This window comes from Lissotriton vulgaris, chromosome 2_1 (genome assembly GCF_964263255.1).
Source record: "Lissotriton vulgaris chromosome 2_1, aLisVul1.2, whole genome shotgun sequence".
NCBI classification, from domain to species: Eukaryota; Metazoa; Chordata; class Amphibia; order Caudata; family Salamandridae; genus Lissotriton; species Lissotriton vulgaris.
Window position 1 is genome coordinate 1,310,470,631 of NC_141687.1, and position 17,720 is coordinate 1,310,488,350.

At 51.6% G+C, this 17,720-nt stretch overlaps 1 pseudogene; it reads left to right on the forward strand.

The window, feature by feature from the left end:
• The first annotated feature begins 1,659 nt into the window (after nucleotides 1-1,659).
• Nucleotides 1,660-17,720, forward strand: part of LOC147732548 (serine/threonine-protein kinase mos-like) — a 45,333-nt pseudogene continuing 29,272 nt past the window's right edge.

Genomic DNA, 17,720 nt, shown 5'->3' on the forward strand with positions numbered 1-17,720 from the left:
GGAACGGGGGGAACCACGCCACCAGGCCAGGTCCAACACCCCCACACACACAGAGCCCCACACACACACACACACACAGAGCCCCCACACACACAGAACCCAACACACAGAGCCCCCCCACACACACACAGAGCCCCCCACACACACAGAGCCCCCCCCACACACACAGAACCCAACACACAGAGCCCCCCCCCACACACACAGAGCCCCCCACACACACAGAGCCCCCCCCACACACACAGAGCCCCCCCCACACACACACACACACAGAGCCCCCCCCACACACAGAGCCCCATGCACACACAGAGCCTCACACACACACAGAGCCCCACACACACACAGAGCCCCCCCCACACACACAGAGCCCGACACACACAGAGCCCCACACACACACACAGCCCCCCCACACACAGAGCCACACACCCACAGAGCCCAACACACACACAGAGCCCAACACACACAGAGAGCCCAACACACACAGAGCCACACACACACAGAGCCCCAAACACACACAGAGCCCAACACACATACAGAGCCCAACACACACACAGAGCCCCCCCCACACACAGAGCCCAACACACACACACAGAGCCCAACACACACACAGAGCCACACACCCACAGAGCCCAACACACACACAGAGCCCAACACACACAGAGAGCCCAACACACACAGAGCCACACACACACAGAGCCCCAAACACACACAGAGCCCAACACACATACAGAGCCCAACACACACACAGAGCCCCCCCCACACACAGAGCCCAACACACACACACAGAGCCCAACACACACACAGAGCCCAACACACACACACAGCCCCACACACACACAGAGCCCCCCACACACACACACACACACAGAGCCCCCCCACACACACAGAGCCCCCCACACACACAGAGCCCCACACACACAGAGCCCCCCCCACACACACAGAGCCCCCCACACACAGAGCCCCTCCCACACACACAGAGCCCCACACACAGAGAGCCCCCCACACACACACACACAGAGCCACACACACAGAGCCCCACCCACACAAACAGAGCCACACACACACACAGCCACACACACACAGAGCCACACACACACAGAGCCACACACACACACACAGCCACACACACTGGCAAGAGAATTGTGCACAAGCAGGGAACAGAGGTAAGAAAAGCGAAAAATACCAGCCGGCTTCCCGGTGCTGCTGCTACTCCACTGCTAGTGCCTGGGCCCGCTGTGCGCCACGTTGGTGCTGGCGGTGCCCGCCCTGGCTTGGCTGGCGCTGGGCGGCCGGTGTGGGACGGAGCCCCCCATTGATCCCCGGGGCCGCACGGTCTTCATCACGGGCTTTGACTCCGGCTTCAGGAGCCTGCTCGCACATCAGCTGCGGCTCCTCAGCACTCTCCCCAATTTTTCAGTGCATCTGGGTTCAAGAAGAAAAGCTGAACTAGGTACAGAGGCAACAGTTCACGTCCACAGAAACGGAGGTAGAATAAAGGTGCATCTATTGAGATAGCGCTGTAGCAAGTGACTCCAGCTGTCTCTTGTTGATGCGAAGCAAGGGGCCCTCCCTACAATCAGTGAGTAGACCTAATGGCGCCTCCGTCCACTTTACGATGTGGTGAAATGGAGGGACTCCAACGCGCACGCTTTCTGAGCCAGCATGCCGTCCCTCGTACCATTGGAGCGCTTCCTCCCGTGGGAATTCTCGCCATCGGTGGAGCTGCGGGCCTACAGCAGCAGCCCAATCGCGCTCTCCCGCAAGGGCGGGCCCCTGTCCTTAACCTTCTCCGATGGCCGGGAGCGTCGCATGCCCCCACGCATGGCCTGGTGCTCCATCAACTGCTCCGAAGTGTCGCTACTGGAAGCTCTCTGGGCCGGAGGTTACAGCCACGTCTACCAAGCAACTTATCGTGGCGAAACGGTGGCTGTGAAGAAGGTGAAGCACTCTGCAAAAAAACAGCTGGCCTCCAGGCGGAGCATCTGGGCCGAGCTGAACGTGGCGCAGCTGCCCCGCCACGATAACCTGGTGCAGGTGCTGGCGGCCGGCCCCTGCAGCCCAGAGGATCCCGACAGCCTGGGCGCTGTCATCATGGAGTACACAGGCAGCTGCACCTTGCACCATGCCATCTAGGGCAATCAAAACCCCAGAATGGCCTACGGGGAAGATGGACAGCCCTGGGAAATAGGCACTGGCACCTCCAGCTGCCTCAGTTACGCCCCCGATGTAGCCCGGGGTCTGACCTTCTTGCACTCGCACAGCATCGTGCACCTGGACCTGAAACCCACCAACGTGTTGCTAGCACAGCACGGCATCTACACCTGCTGCAAAATCGGCGACTTTGGCTGCCCGCTGCACCTGCAGCACCGAGAGGCCCGCGCTCAACCTGCCGAGGCGTGTGAGATTGGCGGCACCTACACGCACCGCGCCCCCGAGCTACTGCGCGGCCTGCCACCCACCTGCAAGTCCGACATTTACTCCTTCGCTATCACTTTGTGACAGATGGTGAGCCGCGAGATGCCCTTCACCGGCCGGGAGAGGCAGTGTGTTCTCTATGCCGTGGTAGCCTATCACCTGCAGCCGCCCCACACCGGGCCCACCTTCAGCAGCCCCGGGGCCCAAGGAGCCCCATTCAAAGGCATCATCGAGCGCTGCTGGAGGGCGAAACCCAAGGAGAGGCCCGGGCACAAACAACAAAGGAGCCCCATTCAAAGGCATCATCGAGCGCTGCTGGGGGGCGAAGCCCGAGGAGAGGCCCGGGGACAAACAGCTCAAGAGAAAACAAGAGAGGAGCGCTGCTCACGCTGCCTGCACGCGCCAGTCGGCCCTCTGATTGGTTAATAAGGAACACCAATGGTAGTGTCTTTTGGTAGTTGTCAACCAATCAGAGAGCTGATTTGGGCGTGCACACAGCATGATGGGGGCTTGTTTTAGACCTATGACGTCAGGGAGAGAAAGAACACAAAAAACACACCCCTGAATCCCAAAAAGACGGGGCTTAAATGGACAGACGCCCCTTTCCTCCAATGGCTGGCCTCCGTTTAGGAAGCCAGCCAATGGAGAAGAGGGGCGGGTTCAAGCCCCCTACTCTAAGACATAAGATCTCACCGACGATACTGCGCAAGCGCAGCCCACGCAGGCCGAGACCTAAAAAGTCTGTCAGTAATGTGCTATTGAACCTGCCTGGGTGTCAATACTCTTGAGAGCTACTGGTATACCTTTGTCTGGGCACGTACCATCCCCCGATATACTGGAGGGGGGGCCTTACAAATAATTCTTCAAATGCACCTCAGTGCCTGATATGCAGTAGTCCTTATTATTCCAGTAATAAAACCCAAGCATTACTGTCAATGAACATCTATTCAAATTCCCTGCAAATGCAGTGCTGGGATGCTACATGTCTCTGCTAATGCACATCATTACTCCCCTTCATAAATGCTTGTTATTCCAGCACTGGCAGCCCCAAATGACCATGACTACTGACCTCTTTCTCATCAAAGTATTGAGCGTAAATGAAGGTGAATCTTTATGGACCTCAGTGCTGATCTGCTTTACACTCGGAACCACACTGGTCCACTGGTGCATCACAGTTCGAAAATCCTCCACCTCCTGAGATCTACATTTCTGCTTGACCTAGATGAGAATGGAGGGCTCACCAGTAGCTATGGTATTACAGGGAGATGGTGAGGAAAGGAAGATTATCTGGTTCCCCCGGGAACAACAAAAACGTACCTCCAACATTAGCCTCAAATACCTGTGTGTAAACATCAGCCTTTGAACCTAAAGCCAGGCAATCAGTAATAGAGTTCCAGGTACAGGTGCGCTATTGAAAAAATGGGAGCAAAAGCTAAACAAACAAGTTCCAAACAGCCAGGGATTCATGGTAAGTAAGAGCGCAAAATGATTCCTCACAGTTCAGGGTAAACTGTTGCACATGCAAAGAGGCATAGACGTGCATTGGCTCAATAGCACCTAAGAAATGTGAGCACCATGATAGATTGGAAACTATAACTAATTATTTGCAGGACTTGCCTGCTGGTGGGTGGTTTGCTTGGCTACTGTGTCCCTCACATTACCTGTCTACTGGAGGGTGCTCTCTTTGGTGGGCCTTGCAGTACAGTTCCGGAGCGCTGTTACAGCGCTGAGAGCCATAGCTGCTGCTCGAGCTGATTCCTTGAATGTAACACGTTTCACTTGGATGTCTATTGATTGAGCACTACTCATCATGTGTTCTGTAATGGATTGGGTTTGTTGTCTGGAACCCATTTTCATCTTCAAGCTTTGTGCTTGTGTGTGGCTACCATCTTAGTTTGGGATTTCTCATTGATTTTTAGAATCACTATTGAAATCTGGCACATTTCACTTCTTTTACTGAACATCACAGGTACTGTTTTTAGGTCTCGACTACAGCATTTCTCTAGCAATGGTTGTTTGTCGAGATTATAGTAAGGCTTTCACAAGTCTACCCAAACTGCGGATTGAGTACAGTTCATGGCATCAGACTTCAAAGCAAAGAAATTTGCTCCCACACCCCCTCCCCCCTCCCTTTTCGACAGTTTCATTTTGGCTTCTCGCATTCCCCCTCCCTTTTAGCCCACTCCCTTTTGGCTCCTCTGCTCCTTGCATTCCCCCCTCCCTTTTCGACAGTTTCATTTTGGCTCCTCGCATTCCCCCCTCCCTTCTCGGGCAACCCTTTGATGCTCTGTTCGCGACAGTTTCATTTTGGCCCCTCGCATTCCCCCCTACCTTTTAGCCCACTCCCTTTTGGCTCCTCTGCTCTTTGGATTCCCCCCTCCCTTTTCGACAGTTTCATTTTGGCTCCTCATTCCCCCCCCCCTCCCTTCTCGGGCAGCCCTTTGATGCTCTGTTCGCATCTCCCTCCTCCCGCCTCCCTTATCGTCTGCTTTATTCAGGCTCCTTGCATTCTCCCCTCCTTTTTAGCCCACTTCCTGTTGGCTCCTCTGCTCCTTGCATTTCCACCTCCACTTTTCGACAGTTTCGTTTTGGCTCCACACGCAATGAGTTTAACACAACCAAGCCTGAAATTGTACAAGTTGGACACATTTTCAGCTTGCACAGTAGTGGTGTTCAACATGAGATACCCATCTCCCACAGGAATATATGGAGTTGTTCACATTTATTCTGAATTCAGCCAGCGCATACACATTAAATGAGACCAGACACGCAATGAGTCTAACACAACCAAGCCTGAAACTCTACAAATTGGACACATTTTCAGCTTGCACAGTAGTGGTGTTCAACATGTTACCTATCTCCCACAGGAATATATGGAGTTATCCGCATTTGAGAATTTACACCATTACAGTTGACTTAAAACAAACTGTGTACGTCACACCTCTATTTCAATACGCTCTCTGCCCCTATTTTTTTCCTCAAATTTCACTCTCACTCGACATCTACCTCACTCTCTTTCCCTCCCTCCCCTCTCTAGCTCTCCTTCTACTCTCTCCCACATTTCTCTTCCCCTCTCTCACTTTCCTCTCTCTCCTCTATCCTCTCCCCCCCTCTCTCTCTCCTCTCCCTTCCCTCGACCCACACTCTCCCATCCCCTCCCTCCTCACTATCCACTCTATCCTCACTCTCCCCTCACTCTCCACTATCCTCTCTTTCCTCTCTCTCCTCGCTCTACCCTCTCTCTTCTCCCCTCTTCCCTCTTCCCTCTCCCTCCTCACTCTCCCCTCACTTTCCCCTCTCTCTCCTCACTCTCCCCTCACCCTCTCCCCTTTCTCTCCTCTCCTCTCTCTCTCCCCTCTCTCCTCTCCACTCCCGCTCTACCCTCCCCTCTCCACTCCCCTCTTCACTCTCTCCTCAAAAAAAAAAGAAAAAAAAACTCTCTCCTCAATCTCCCCTCTTGTCTTACTCTCCCCTCTCACCTCACTCTCCCCTCACCTCTCCTCTCTCCTCATTCTCCCCTCTCACCTGACTCTCCCCTCTCCACACTTTACCCTCTCCCCTTACTTTCCCCACCCCCTCTCTCCTCACTCTCCCCTCTCTCTACTCACTCTCACCTCACTCTCTCCCCTTTCTCCCCGTCCCCTCTCTCTCCCCTCTCTCCTCACTCTCCCCTCTCTTCTTACTCTCCCCTCTCACCTCACTCTACCCTCACCTCCCCTCGCTCTCCCCTCTCACCTCACTATCCCCTCTCTTTTCCCCCTCTCCCCTCACTTTCCCCTTCCCCCTCTCTCTTCACTCTCCCCTCTCTCTCCTCACTCTCACCTCACTCTCCCCTTGCTCCCTTCTCCCCTCCCTCTCTACCCTCCCCTCTGTCCCCTCCCTTTTTCCTCACTCTCCCCTCCCTCATCTCTACCCTCACTCTCCCCTCTCTCCTCACTCTCCCCTCTCTCCTCACTCTCCCCTCTCTTCTTACTTTCTGATCTCACCTCATTCTACCCTCACTTCCCCTCACTCTCCCCTCTCACCTCACTATCCCCTCTCTTTTCCCCCTCTCTCCTCACTCTCCCCTCACTTCCCCCTCTGTCCTCACTCTCCCCTCTCTCTTCTCACTCTCACCTCACTCTCCCCTTTCTCCCTTCTCCCCTACCCCTCTACCCTCCCCTCTGTCCCTCCCCTTTTTCTTCTCTCTTCACTCTCCCCTCCCTCATCTCTCCTCACTCTCCCCTCTCTCACCTCACTCTCCCCTTTCTCCTTTGTCCTCTCTCTCTCCCCTCTCCCCTCCCTCTCAACTTTCTCCCCTCCCTCTCCCCACTCTCCCCTCTCCTTAGTGTCCCCTCTCCTCAGTCTACCTTCTCTCCCCTCTCCCATCTCACTTCTCCTCACTCTCCCCTCTCCTTAGTCTCCCCACTCTCCTCTCTCCTGTCTTACTTCTCCTCACTTTCCCCCCTTCCTCACTCTCCCCTCTCCTCACTCCCCCCCTTTCCCCCTCTCCCTCTCCCCCTCTCTCCTCGGTTGATTGGTGTAATGGATTGTTCTTTAGCCCAGACAATAAGGTCATCTAGAAGGACGTCAGCATACTATTTCGCCTCAATGTCAATTAAAGTCACAAGCCTGCTAAGTTCTTGTCCCCTTTCTTGTATATTGGGTGAATGATTTACCCCCTCCAGGATTCTGGAATGATGACTCCTCCTGCAATTTGGCCATACAGCGGTAGTACAGTGGAAGCCCAGTAATCCGGGTCCATTTTGAATAGAAATGGTGGAATCCCGTTAGGGCCGCGGGCCCCCCTCTTGCCCTTGGCTATCCTGCTCTTGATCTGGAGAGCTGTGAATGAAAAATGATTGTTTCCAGGTGGAACATTTAAATGTAGAGGGGATGCCTCTGGTATATTTTTGGAGGTCTGCCTCCATGAAGCATTAAAGTGTTGGTACAGGTATGAGGCCTAGGCTTCTTCTGACAAGTGGGAATTTATTTTTTGCACATTCTTGTTGGCGAAGCTGTTTATTGTGGGGGCGCTAGAGGGCGCACTGCGGAATGGCCGCACTGTCATGAGGCTCCCGCTGCCCGGAGCTATTATCCGCCTAGGGATCCTGATTACCATCGCTGCGCCCTGATCTGACCCCACAGATCTACTGGGATATCGACTGCCTACCCACGGTCCAACTCCTGGGCCATTCGGAGGTTGCTGGCCGAAGTTACGAGGATCCCAAGTTTCTCCGACTTGCGCTCTGGAAGTCTGATGCCCCCTAGCCCGGCGTCATCGGGCATGCCAGTCCGGGGCTCTGCACGTGGGGTGTAGGCCTCGCTCCGCCCCTCTCCACCGGGCCCGCTCGCTGGCCGGGCAAGCCGTTTGGCTCTTCCTTGCTGTCGGACTTATCTCTTGGATCCTACTTCTGCCTGCCCGAATACCATTGCTCGCGGGGGCGCAACAGATCTTCTTCTTATTTTCTGGAGGCTCGCCCCTTTGGACTGGAAGTGGAGACGGCCATCTTCTCGTCGTTGGGAGTGGCGGGGCGCGCTGGCCTGCTCGTGCCCCCACGATTCGAGCTTTTCTGGCCGTACCCTTTATCCGACCTATATCCTGACTCCTATTTGCTTTGGTCCCCCATTGCATCATTAGCGCACCATTATGGGGAAGCCGGACACTAAACAATCCAAATTGTCCTTTAACTCTGGAGGGGCTAGGCGAGGGACGCGTTTGCACCAGGAGGCCGGGACTTCGCGGTCCCCCCCCCCCCCGAATGTCGCTGACAGTGTCCCGCAACCACCACCACCGGACTTTACCCAAATGATGCAGGAGATGAGGCAGGGGTTTGCCACGATAGTGGACAAAGTGGACAAGATATCGTCACGCATGGATGCGGTCGTCCAGAAGCTGGACGTGCATGAGGAGCGACTGACGGCGGCGGAACAGCGCATTTCGGACCATGATGACACGGCGGCCACCCATACCACCCAACTGGCGAGAATGGACAATATCTTGCGTGTCATTGCCGCTAAGAATGAGGAGTTGGAGGCGAGGAGTAGGCGCAACAACGTGCGCATTGTAGGTGTGCCGGAGTCCACGAATGTGGGCAAAATGGAGACTTATGTGGAGAGGCTACTGGTGGGCGGAAGTGTTCTCGTCCCAGTTCATCGTTGAGAGAGCGCATCGGACACTGGGACCTCGGCCGGCCTCTGGGGCTGCACCGCGCCCCATCATTGCGTGCCTTTTGAACTATCGTGACCGAGATGCCGCCCTCCAGGCTGCCCGCACTAACAGGCCCCTCTCCTTCGAAGGGGTGTCTTTCACCATGTACCCCGACTTCACGCCGATGGTGCAGGACCAGCGTCGTAAGTTCCTGGGGGTGAAAAAGAAGCTTCGGGATCTACAGGTGGACTACGCCTTGCTGTACCCTGCTAAACTTAGAGTGACGCACCAGGCTAAACAACATTTTTTCACCAACCCACAGCATTTTGTGAAGCGCCTCCAGCGCGAGCGAGCAGCTGCGGATCGGGGAGGCGATCGAGACCCTGAGGATGAACATTCGGCGGCTGAGGAGGAGGTCGCTTGATTGTGGTGACTTTGGTCGTTGTCTCTCTTTTTACTGTTTTTTTTGGAGTATTCTGGACGGGTACCTGTTATATTGAGGTCTACTGCCTTCCTTCTCCGCATTTGCGGCCTAACTATTACCCGCTTTTACTTTTGCTGGTGCGGGGGTCATGTCTTTATTGAGATGAGTGAGTGCGTTTTGTTTCTTGGGGTCGGTATGGCACCGCAGGATGGTGCTATCTGGTGTCGCGCTCTGGGCACCCGCGCTGCGCCTGGGGCCGTCTGACACCTGTTGGCGCGGACACTGGCCTGGCGTGAGGGAGTGGAGTCGTGCACCTCTGGAAGGTTCCCCGGAGGGTGTGCCCCATGTGTACCTTTGGTTTGGATTCTAGTCCTATGTTGTTTGACTGGTTGTGTGTTGGGGAATGGGCGGGGGTGGGGGTGCGTGGGGGTGCGTATGGCCTGATGGTTGGGGTGGTATCAGGTGGGTGGATGGGGCGGGAATGAAGCTGACCATGTTTGTTTGCCCAGGACTCCTGGGTCGATGTGAGAGGTGCTGCTGTTGTCTGGGTGCACAGGAGTGGCGTCGCGCCCGCTATCTAGGCTGGTCCGCTTCTTTATCTGGGGGGACTGATCCTGGGGTCCGTGCTCCCGTCCATCTTGGACCCGAGTGCACCGGCCGCCATTTTAGGCTGCCACGTGACGGGGAGAGCTATGTAATGGGAACACGTGTGCGAGTTGCGGGTTGCGTAAGTTGGATTGGCGGCGTGCGGCGTGCAGTATGCTCTGAGTGCTTGTTGCATGGATGGTTTGGCTGGGGGGGGTTGTTGAAGTTTTGGTTGAATGGTTCGGAGATGGCTGGGGAATGTGTGGAGTGTATGTGGGGGGTTGTCCGCGCCCTAGGGTGTGGACCTGTCGCTGGCTGTTGCTGGTAGTTGGATGCCCTGTATTTGGTTATTGGGTCCCATGGGGCCCTGAAACTGGGTAATGTCGACTGCTGTTATAGATCAGATATCGATTCTATCCTGGAATGTACAGGGACTTAATGATGCCAGGAAATGTCGTAGTGTGATCCAGTACCTGGACAGGCATGCTATTCATGTTGCTCTCCTCCAGGAGACGCATCTGCGTCCCGCTCCTTCCCCCAACTTTGGCGGGAGGTGGGCTGCGGCCAGGGGGTTTGCTTCCTATTCTTCTTATGCTCGAGGGGTTGCCATCCTTGTTAAAAGATCGCTCGCATTTCAGGAACTGGGATTTGTGGGGGACCCTGAGGGGCGCTATGTGCTACTGTGGGGGCGGCTTGGGCAGAACACTGTACTGTTTGTTAATTGCTATGCTCCTAATGTCGATACGCCAATCTTTTTTGTCACTTTGTGGGGTCATGTTCTTGCTGTGGATGCCACTTACATTGTGTGGGGGGGTGATTTCAATTTTGCATTTCATGCCCAGTCGGACAGATCGGAGGGGAGTCCTCAGTATAATGTACAGGCTAGAGAAGTATTGCATGGGATTGTGGAGGAGGCTGGGTTGGTCGACAGCTGGAGGTACGCCCACCCTGCCACCAAGGAGGGCACTCATTACACCACACATGCTCGTTCATGGGCGAGACTGGATTATGTGTTTCTCTCAAGAGGGTTGGCAGCTGGCCTGCGGAAGGCTACACATCTGGCTCGGACGTATTCTGATCACTGTCCGGTGAAGGTTGTTCTATCCGTCCCCGGGCTGCATAGGCCGCGCCCACCTTGGCGTCTATTTCCGACTGCTTTGCTTGACCCGGTGTTCATAGAGGAGCTTGGTGCAGAGGTAGAGGCGTTCTTCCCTAGAAACAAGGGCTCTGTGGACAGCGTCGAGGTCATATGGAGGCGTTCAAGGTTACGATCCGGGGTGTCACTATTTCTAAAAGTTGTGGAGTACTTCGACTGATTGTTCGGACCCTCGAGAGCTTGGAGGCTGACTTGCGAGACTTAGAACGCAGGATGCAGGGTGACTCTGATCCCGATCTTTTGGCGCAGTTCCGTACTAAACTCTCCGAATACGAGGAGGAGGCTGCTAGAGAGGCTAAGCATAGGGGGAAATACTGGCCGGCGAGGCGATACTGTGAAGGGGAGCGGCCCGGTAAGGTCCTCGCTGCCCTTACTAGACATCCAAGGCATGGGTCGGACGTGTTGGAATTGGTGTCACCGGATGGCACTCGCTGTCGGGACACTTCGGAGATTCAGCGTCCTTTTATTGACCATTATGCACACCTTTACACGACACAGCAGACGGGTGAGACTCGTTATCGCGGATTTCTTGATGAACTGGCACTTTGTTGGTTATCGGATGGTCATCCGGAGTTCTTAGGCAGGCCCCTAGAGGTGGAAGAGGTCAGGACTGCCATCATGTCTCTGTCTAATGGGAAGGCCGCCGGTCTGGATGGCCTTCCTGCTGAATTTTATAAGTGTTATGTGGACACCATGGCCCCTGTTCTCCGTGAGGTTTTTGAGGAGTCCCTGGAGGAGGGACGTCTACCGGGTTCCATGCGGGAGGTCGCCATTACGTCGCTGCTTAAGCCGGGTAAGGATCCGCAGGATGTGGGCTCCTATAGACCCCTCTCGTTGCTCAACTGCGATGTCAAAATTCGCGAAGGTTTTGGCAGTAAGACTAGCCGAGCTCATGCCCGTTATTATATTGCCTGACCAGTCGGGATTCGTGCCCGGCCGTGCTACATCCCACAATCTTCGCACCTTGTTTTCGCTTGTGTCGACCATTGCTCCTACTGTCCCGGTTGCTGCTATCTTTCTTGATGCCACTAAGGCGTTTGACTCTGTTGAATGGGGCTATCTTATTGATGTTCTTTGTCGGATGGGTTTCCCCAGGATCTTCATCTCATGGGTTAAGCTCTTATATACCGATCCGATGGCGAGGGTAGTGGTGAATGGGGTGTTATCCCCCTCGTTCCCTCTTACGAGAGGGACCCGACAGGGATGCCCCCTCTCGCCCCTCTTGTTTGCTATAGCCATTGAGCCGCTGGCCTGTAGGATTCGTCAGTTCCACCAGCAGAGCGCCTTTAATTGTCTTCAGCGACAGGTCGGTATTTCGTTATACGCCGATGATGTTACGCTCTATGTCAAGGACCCTGAGAACAACCTTAATTCGCTCTTACGGGAGCTGGTTGCTTTTGGGGGTGTCTCCGGTGTCCATATCAACTGGCGGAAGTCTCAATTTTTCCCCCTCACTGCTGCTGTAGCTAGATTTCCCCTTGACTACCCTCTGGAATGGTGTGATTCGGAGTTGCGATATCTCGGCATTGTCGTGTCCTTGGACAGAGAAGAATCGATTCGACTTAATTATGGTGTGGCTATTACTAAACTTGTAGACGATGTCACCAGGTGGATGTCCTTGCCTCTCTCCATGGCCGGTAGGGCGTCCCTTATCAAGATGGTAGTTTTGCCTCGCTTTCTTTACCTCTTTCAAAACCTTCCGTATCATCCTGGTGCTTATTTCTTTCGCAGACTTCGTTCTGAGCTCATTCGGTTGTTCTGGGGGGGCAAGCAGCACGGGTGGCTTGGGCTACCCTTACGTTGCCCTATGCTGATGGCGGTTTCGACGTCCCCGACTTTGAGCTTTATTATCTCAGCGCTCAGGCGCATTACGCTTATCACTGGATGCGCCCCACGCCGTTTATGCCCCAAATTCCTGCTGAACATTGGGTTGCCCACCCGCTCCCATTGGAGGGGATGGTTTTGGGCAAGGTGTCAGATGTGGAGACGCCTCGCACGACGGTGACGTGCACGGTGGATGCTTGGAAACGGGTGGCTCAATTGCTGGGCATTTCCTTTCTTTATTCGCCGGCCTTGCCTCTGTCTTATCATCCTGATTTGTCGCTGTTGTTGGAAACGGGGTTTCAACGAATGTGTAGGCGGCTAGGTATCCTCACGTGGGGCGACTTGTTTCATGAAGGTGCCTTCCGTACGCAGGCTCATTTCTTCGGGACGGCTGCTTGCTCCCCGCTGGAGCTGTTCTACTTTATCCGCTTGCGGCAGGGCATGCGTGCTCTGCTACCAGACTTCCCTTCGGAGCCTGGGGTTACCCTCCCCCTCCACCTGCTGCTGGTTTCAGATGGGCGACACCTGGTGTCGAAATTATACGGGGCTATTCGCAGACAGCGTTCGGTCCCGGCCAATCGGGTGCGCGAGCAATGGGTTGCCGAGTTGGGTGCTCCTATTACCGACGAGCAATGGAAGTACTGCTGTGGGCTCACGGCCAATGTTTCCTCTAGTTGTCGCCTTAAAATTATCCACTACAAGTTTGTTCAGAGGTACTATTATACCCCGGCGAGGAAACTACGGTTTCATTTGGCGGAGGTCGACAGGTGTGCTAGGTGTCGTGCGGAAGGCGCTGACTTCCTGCACTTGGCTTGGAGTTGTGTGGGGGTGTTGGAATATTGGACTCAGGTTCATGTAGCCCTGCAGATTATGGCGGAGGATGGGGTGGCATTTGACCCCTTAGTGATGTTGCTGGGCTACTCTAAGGACGTGCCTGCCTCTCACCGTAGGTTTGTTGACGTGGCCCTGCTGCTGGCTAAGCGTAGGGTTGCTTGTTGCTGGGGACGTGGCAGGGTGCCGCGCTTTCAGGATTGGTTGACTGACCTCATATACTGTCAGGATCAATACAATATCTATTCTGACCTGATGCCTGTCAGATGCAGACCGAAGGACTTTTGGAGCCCGCTCCAGGTGTACCTCCTAACCAGAGCTGCGCAGGACTCTGATTCTGAACTCGGGGACCGGGAAGGGATTGGTTGATGGCAACATGGTGGGCTGGGATTTTACATTACACCTGCTGATCTTCCAGTATCGGGGGAGAGGCTGAGCCGTCTCCTTGACATGCGAGCTGCTGGGGGCTGTAGTTCCCCTTACGACAAGTGTGTGGCTAGGAATCGAAATCGTATCCCTGTAGGGCACCTTTATTTTCTGTGTCCCTTTTCTCTGAGTCTCCTTTGTTTTATTTGCTATACGCTAACAGAATGTGTCCATACTGTATTGCCTTGTTAGCTTGCCTGAACATGCTGGATCGTTGCCCTCTAATTTGCACTGTACATTTCGATGTTGCTCCTTGTATTGCCTGGTATGCTGCCCCGTACTTGCTTGTATCTCATTTTTTGGCTCTGACGTACCATTGTAATGGCCATATGTGACTGTATGTATTGTGTATGCACTTCCCTTGACCCTGCTTGTCTCCAAATAAAGGTTTAAAAAAAAAAAAAAAAAAGCTGTTTATTGTTTGCCAAAATCTTGCACTATTGTTTGTCTTGGAGTCATGCAATAGCCTTGCCCACAGGTTTTTGTCCTTTTTCCTTTTTGCCAGCCAAATTTATTTTTTCTTTTTTGCTTTTAGTTGCAATAGCTCCCTTTGCAAAGTGGGATCCTGGCCTATGCGTTGAAGATTGCGTATTATTTTATTTATTGCATTCTTGAGCTTGCGGAGATTTGGAGTTATAATATTGGAAATATGGTTCTTCTGACAACCTAGTGAACTGGTAGTCGTTGAACCTGGGTGAGAGGTTACCCTATTTACTGCTCCCAATGTTTTGGTTAGGTGTTCCCAGTGCTCTATCATATGTACGTTTACGTCTGTCTGTTCCCGTTGCTCCATATTGCCTTTGCTGATGCTAATAGTTATCTGGGTGATTAGTTTTAATTTTTATCCTCCTGAAATTGTCCATATCAATGGACTCTGGGTCCTCGACTGGCTTATCTCGTGATAGTCTGGATATTCTTGTAGAGATTTCTTGTGGCAAATGCCCGCTTTGATCTTGAGCCTCTACCTCGAAGCCTGTGATCCGGCTGAAGAATGATAAAGATGAAAAAAAGTGTAATCTATCAGCATGCTTGAGGTTGCTCTGTGAAATGTTGCAGCCGGGGACTGGTCTCCAGGAAAGCGCCCGTTTAGTGCCACAAAGCTTAGATGTTCCAGATCCTTGACAAGGTTCTTAAAGTGTAGTGATTGTCGCTTCTTGGAACTCGGCTCCTGACAAAGAATGTTCCAGGCGATATATTGCTCATCAAGTAGCTTGTCCCTCTTCTGTGGCCCCAACAGATGCATATTGAAGTCCCTAGACAGAAGCAGATTAATCGTGGATTCTTCTGTCAACAATCTAGTCATCTATGCCCCCACTATTTTTGCTCCTTTGATTTTATCGCAAGGGTGTATGTAGATGTTTAGGAGTAATAGTTGTTTGATATTACCATCCCTTATGTCCACTCTAAGTGCTTTAATTGCATTTGTTGGTGATGTGAAGATGTCAACATCTTTGGTCGATGTTATGGTTTTTATTGATGAATAAATTGTTAGACCACCCTTTAGATGTGATTATTTGGAACCTTTCACTGCTGGGCTATGATGGGTTTTAAAGCCAAGTAAATGGAAGGATTCTTCTAACCATGTCTCTTGGAACAGAATGAGGTAAAAGCCTTGAAAGTAATCCAGATGGTCTTTACATGAAATGTTTTTGCCCAGACTATTTATATTCCAGGGGCAATTTCGTAGGTGGGTGTCGCCTGATGGTGTTTGTTTTGTCCTGAGTCAAGTGCTCTCGTCTTGTCGATTTATGGTCTTTGCGAGCCATGACCAGTCTTCTGACTGGAGTACTTGCTGTTGATCTTTCCTTTATGCTGGTCGAGCACCCGTGCTTCGGGTGCATTTCAGCACAGATGTGATTGTGTGCCCGCAAAAGCAGGAGCTGAATTCTCTTGCTCTCTTTTAATTGAAATCAATGGATCCGGATAGCCAGGCTTTTGTTTGAGTTGTATTGTTATCACCCATGCTTTTAGTTGGGGTTCTTCAGCTAAAATCCTCCTTGCTACTTCCTCTGAGAACCAGGTTGTCTTGGTTATTTCTCTGTTCGAAATTCCCTTGATGCTTTTGAATACAATTCTTTTGAGATCGTGTGTGTTTATATCTGCCAGATTTCCGATTGCTTGAATCTGTTGTATTATATTCCCTCTGTTAAGAATATCCCCAGTGCTTCTAGACTTATATTTGGGGATAAACAGAATTGAATTATTTTTAAGTTGTGATTGGTTGGAGGTTGTTGGTGTTGCCTGAATAGATGTCTCCTCTTCAGCATGCATGTTGGAAAGGTCAGCTCGATCTCTATGTTCATCCCTGGTTATGGTGAATGATTTCTTTAAAATGTCTGCCTCTCCAGACCTTTCATTGATGGTGTACACAATGTTCCCTCAGCTTTGCTGGCGGTTAACAGTATTGAACCACTCTAACCATATGTTACATACATGGTTTAACATTGCTGCATCTGTCATGTGTATTGTGTCATTCGAGCAGGTCTTTACAATGTCCATAATTAATATCAGCTTGTTTGTTTTGCCCTTTTAATAGACTCTCCTAAACAGATGTTTATTATAGCAAGTTTTAATAGAAATAACAATAACTTCTGAGCATTAGTCAGCAGTTTCCCTTCAATACATATTATAAGATATCTATGACATGCGGTTGCCCCCTTGTATTTCGCTGCACTATATCATCTAAGCAGGCATTGCAAACTGCGTAATGTGTATAGCTATCTGTTGACAAGGAATTTCCCAGCAGCTTTGGATCTTAGGGGGATGGGATGTATCCTAGCTATGTTGAGTAATTTGCAGTTAACCGATGCAGTGCTCTGGTTGGGTGGGTACGTACTGTGTGCATGATGCTGTGGGACGCGTCTACAGGTCCTGCCTTAGTACAGTCTGCCACCCACTACCTCAATGCCTCGGGCGTAACAGTGAGCGGGCATGGGGAGGGCTGGAGAATGAAGACCACCCTTGTAGCAGGGGGAACATCTGGCTGTGACCCCCGTCATGGCTAGCAGAGTCACCAGGTATAGTCGGGGTAGGAGTTCCCACACAATCTGTCTGTAGCCCTTGAAAGTCTTGCAGTATGACTTCCCAGTTTGTTGCAATACGTTTTTTGTGAAGGCCACGGATATCTTCAAATCGAAGCGCTTTGCCTTCTGCCCTGGTCCACACCAGCAATGATTGACTCCACGCTGATACTACAGGCGGATCAAGTTTATTCCATTTTTTTGCAATCAGTCATTTGGCTATCAGCATGCCTAAGTCAAGGAAGCGAGAAGTGACCTTTAGCTTCTTGCCTCTAGGGTAGAGGTTTAGTATGCAGTCCTCCGAAGAGTGTTCCAAAGGACGGCCCGTAGACGTCGATAGGGCACTGCCAACTTGATGTCAGTGAGTGTGCAAGAATGGACAGGCCCACATGTCTAGTAAGGGATATATGATGTTACAACGCGGACTATTACAACGCATACCGTTACAACGCGGATTTTACAACGCGGATACTGTAACAACGCATGTATTTACATAGCATTTTTTTACAACGCAGGTACCTTTACAACGCAGACCATTACAACGTAAGTATTGGTAAGTATATATTAATATTAATATTATAATAGTAACTTAATTTTTAAACATATAATTTAATGTAATTTTAAATAATTTAATTTCCGTTATTTAATTTAAATTAAAATTAATATTACTTTATTTTTACCCTGTACCCCTGCACCCCAGAAACTCAAAACTGACCCTAAACCCCAAAAATAAATTAAAGTAATTTTATTAAATTTAATTTAAATTAATTATTGTAAAACAAAAAAAAATTAACTTTATTTTTACCCTGTACCCCTGTACCCCAAAAACTCAAAACTGACCCTCAACCCCAAAAATAATGTAATGTAATTTAATTTATTTTCTATTAAATTATTTAATTTAAAATTATTTTT